This window comes from Mandrillus leucophaeus, unplaced genomic scaffold (assembly GCF_000951045.1).
Source record: "Mandrillus leucophaeus isolate KB7577 unplaced genomic scaffold, Mleu.le_1.0 Scaffold538, whole genome shotgun sequence".
Classification (NCBI taxonomy): Eukaryota; Metazoa; Chordata; class Mammalia; order Primates; family Cercopithecidae; genus Mandrillus; species Mandrillus leucophaeus.
This window is the reverse complement of record NW_012105786.1, coordinates 809,475-813,752: the sequence shown is the minus strand read 5'-3', so window position 1 is coordinate 813,752 and position 4,278 is coordinate 809,475. Positions and strand designations below refer to the sequence as shown.

Below are 4,278 nucleotides of genomic sequence, written 5' to 3'. Positions count from 1 at the left end.
CAGAAACAGACCCATATAAATATATAAATATAGTCAATTGATCTTTGACCAAAAAAACAAAGGTAATACAATGGGGAAAAGATAATCTTTTCAAAAAATGGTACTGGGACAACAGGACATTTACATTCAAACAAATGAATGAAGATATAGATCTTATACCCTTCACAAAAAATTAACTCTAAATAGATCACAGATCTAAATGTAAAACACAAAATGATAAGACTCTTAGAAGATAACATAGGAGAAAATCTAGATGACCTTGGCTTTAGTGGTGACTTTTTGTTTTGCTTTGGTTTATTTATTTATTTATTTGAGACAAGATCTCTGTGACCCAGGCTAGAGTGCAGTGGCACTACCACAGCTTACTGTAGCCTTGACCTCCCAGGCTCAAGTGATCCTCCCACCTCAGCTTCCTGTGTAGCTGTTAACTACAGGCACATGCCACTATGCCTGGCTAATTTTTCTGAAATTATTTGTAGAGATAGAGTCTCTCTATGTTGCCAGGCTATCTTGAACTCCTGGGCTCAAGTGATCCTCCCATCTTGGCCTTCCAAAGTGCTGGGATTACAAGTGTGAGTCACTGCACCCAGCCAGGTTATGACTTTTTTGACATGACACCAAAGGTGTGATCTATGAAAGAAAAAATTGATAAGCTAGACTTCATTAAAATTAGAAACTTCTGCTCTGTAAAAAATACTTATGATAATGTAAAGAGAAGCCACACACTGGGAGAAAACATTTGCCAAAGATGTATTTGATATGGGACTATTATCCAAAAACGTAAATAAAACTCTTGAAACTCAACAGTAAGGAAACAAGCAACCAATTAAAAATGGGCCAAGACCTTAAGAGACACTTCACCACAAAAGATATACGGGTGACAAATAAGCATATTAAAGATGCCCCACAATGTATGTCATCAGGAAAATGCAAATTAAATCAACAATGAGATACCACCTACACACCTGTTAGAACAGTGAAAATCCAGAACACTGATGTAAGATACCTTGATGTGCTTTGGTCAAGGAATAGGCCGAGGCGGGTATCCAGGCCTGTGTGAGTCAGCAAGTTTGGCACGCAGGCGCACACCTCCACTTGTTATATAACCTGTTTGTGTAAGTTCATACTTGACTTGGAGCCGCAGTTGTCTGTAAAAGGTATAACTGCCCTGTTAACACTGTGCACCAGAGACATGGCTCTTGGACTCGGCACGCCTCAGCATGGCTTGACATGGTGGGCGCGCAGGTGCCCAGAGAAAGAAAGAGCGAGTCAGAGCTGTCCGTCTTTGCAGATGGACAGAAGGAGCCAGGACATAGCTCAGCTCACTTGTGCCCAGAGAGAGAAAGAGTTAAGCTGCTCACCCTGAAGGCAAGGGAGAGCCGGCTAGGCAGCTGTGTGTGGGAGCCGCCAGACTAAGCAGCCGAGACAGGGCGGGCAGTGTGAGAGAAAGCTGTTGATGAGAGCTGCTGCTGAATAAAATCATCTTTCACCTGCCTACAGCCCCCCGAGTGCTCTTTCTGCTCATCCAGCCACTCCCTTCGGATTCAGCATAATATTTGGCGTAGTCGTGAACCTGACAACTGACAACATCACATGCTGGCAAGGATGTGGAGCAAAAGGAACCCTCATTCATTGCTAATAGGAATGCAAAGTGGTATGGTCACTTTAAGGATAGATTGGCAATTTCTTACAAAACTAAACATATGGTTACCATACAATGTAGTAATCATACTCTTTGGTTTTAACCCAAAGAAGTCAAAAATTTATGTCCACACAAAAACCTGCACATGGATGTTTATAGCAGCTTTATTCAAAATTGCCAAAACTTAGAAGCAACCAAGATGTCCTTCAGTAGGAGAATGGATAAATAAACTGTGGTACTTTCAGACAATGGAATATTACTCAGCACTGAAAAGAAATGACCTATCAAGCCATGAAACTACATGGAGGAAACTTAAATGCATATTACTCAGTGAAAGAAGCCAATTTGAAAAGGCTACATACTGTGTGATTCCAACTATATGGCAACATGGAAAAGGCAAAACGATGGAGATGGTAGAAAGAGCAGTAGTTGCTAGGGGTTAGGGTGGAGGGAGGGATGAATAGGGAGAGCTCAGAGGATTCTTAGGCCAGTGAAAATACTCTGTATGATGGTTTAATGGAAGATACATGCTGCTATAAATTTGTCCAAACTAACAGAATGTAAACCACCAAGAGTAAACCCTAACGTAAACTATGGACTTTGGGTGATAATGATGTGTCAATGTGGGTTATCAATTGTGACCAATGTACCACTCTGGTGGAAGTGACGTTGATAAGAGGGTGGCTATGCCCACTTGCTGCAAGCATGTGTGGAGGCAGGGAGGATATGAGATATTTCTGTATCTTCTGGTTAACTTTTCTGTGGACTAAAACTACATTTAAAAATAATCTCAGCCGGGCACAGTGGCTCACATCTGTGATCCCAGCACTCTGGGAGGCCGAGGCAGGCGGATCACGAGGTCAGGAGATCAAGACCATCCTGGCTAACATGGTGAAAACCCATCTCTACTAAAAATACAAAATTTTTTAGGCATGGTGGCGGGCACCTGCAGTCCCAGCTACTTGTGAGTCTGAGGCAGGAGAACGGAGTGAACCTGGGAGGTGGAGCTTGCAGTGAGCCGAGATCACGCCACTGCACTCCAGTGTGGGCAACAGAGCAAGACTCTGTCTCAAATAATAATAATAATGTTTATTTTTAAAAGTTTCTTTAAAAATAAATATGCAAAGGACAAAGCAGGGACCCCTGAAATTTCATCACTTAGAGCAGTGGTCTCCAAACTACTGTGATCACACAGACCATTAGTAAAATAAGTTTGCACACCTGCCTTCAATACATTTATACTGTATTTATTTATAATTAAAAAAAATAATTGTAGAATCATGGGGCTACCTTTTTTTATAGAGAGTACAGTTGCTAGACAGATAAGGACTGCTATATTTCTCTTATTCAAAGGGATGTTTTTTCTCTTCTCAAATAAAAACTGACATGAGTCGGGCTAGTTAAGCAATTTCATCTTTTCTCCAGTTACAGATCTGATTTCATAAGACACAGTGATCGCCTCTTCTCTGACAGGCATTGAAGAGAACACACTGATAAGTCGGGCCACTCTGCAGAACACCACGGCCCACGTTTCACTTGCTTTTTGTTTCCATCTGGCCTTGTTTTGTGTTAAATGGCCCTCACACTTTTTCTGCCCACTTGCTGCAAGCATCCTAGATGTTTTAAATGGAATATTTCATGCCCCAAACCTAGATTATAATCCGAAGAGTAGAAACAGATCTCCATATGAACCAACATAAAAACGAACCCAGTCTCAGGTGCTGGGTCAGGGTTGAAATCTCGTGATCTCCCAGCTGTGAGCGATGTTTGAAACAGTCCAGGCTAATCCCTGCCTTTTAGAGATGAAGAAAGGGAAGCCTGGCCACTGCCTCTAAGGTTAATAACAAACCAGGACCCAGGAGCCACATTCCTCATCTCCCCAAGTCAGAAGCTGAGGGTAACGGCTAATATTTGTGCCTTGAGCTTTAAACTTTTTCTGAATGTGTTTGAATTTTGTTTACTTATTTATTGAGACAGGGTCTTGCTCTGTTGCCCAGGCTAGAGTACAGTGTACACAATTGTATTTGTGCCACTGTAGCCTCAAATTCCTAGGCTCAGGAGATCCTCCTGCCTCAGTCTCCCCAGTAGCTAGGGCTACAGACGTGCAACCACCACACTAGGCTAATTTTTTTTGTAGAGATGGGGATCTTGCTATGTTGCCCAGGCTGGTCTCAAACTCCTGGCCTCAAGCAATCCTTCTGTCTTGGCCTTCCGAAGTGCTGATTACAGGTGTAAATCACCATGCTCAACTTTTTTTTTTTTTTTTAATATTTTCTTTTTACCCTATGATCAGTTAACAGAGGATAAATGTGTTCTATTTTATTCTCTCATTTCATCTTCTCGAGATGTTGTATTTGGCAAATGAGGGGAAAATCAGGCCATATAGAGGGAAATGACTTCTCTGTAGATGTTCATGAAGTTTGCCTCTGGGTTGTAAGTGAAATCCTAGCACCGAAGTTTCCTAATACCTACTTCTTTTTTTTATTTTTTAGACGGAGTTTTGCTCTGTTGCCCAGGCTGGAGTGCAACGGCATGATCTCGGCTCACCGCAATCTTGGCCTCCCGGGTTCAAGCAATTCTCCTGCCTCAGCCTCCAGAGTAGCTGGGATTACAGGCACCCGCCACCACAACCAGCT

The 4,278-nt window shown here is 42.3% G+C and overlaps 1 long non-coding RNA gene across 1 annotated transcript in view; it reads right to left on the bottom strand.

Moving 5' to 3' along the window:
* Positions 1–1,285, bottom strand: part of LOC105551906 — a 58,988-nt gene extending 57,703 nt beyond the window's left edge. The window contains exon 1 of the long non-coding RNA XR_001007916.1: positions 1,007–1,285. This is a non-coding gene — a long non-coding RNA (uncharacterized LOC105551906). The remainder of the gene's footprint in view (positions 1–1,006) is intronic.
* Between the last annotated feature and the right edge of the window lie 2,993 nt (positions 1,286–4,278).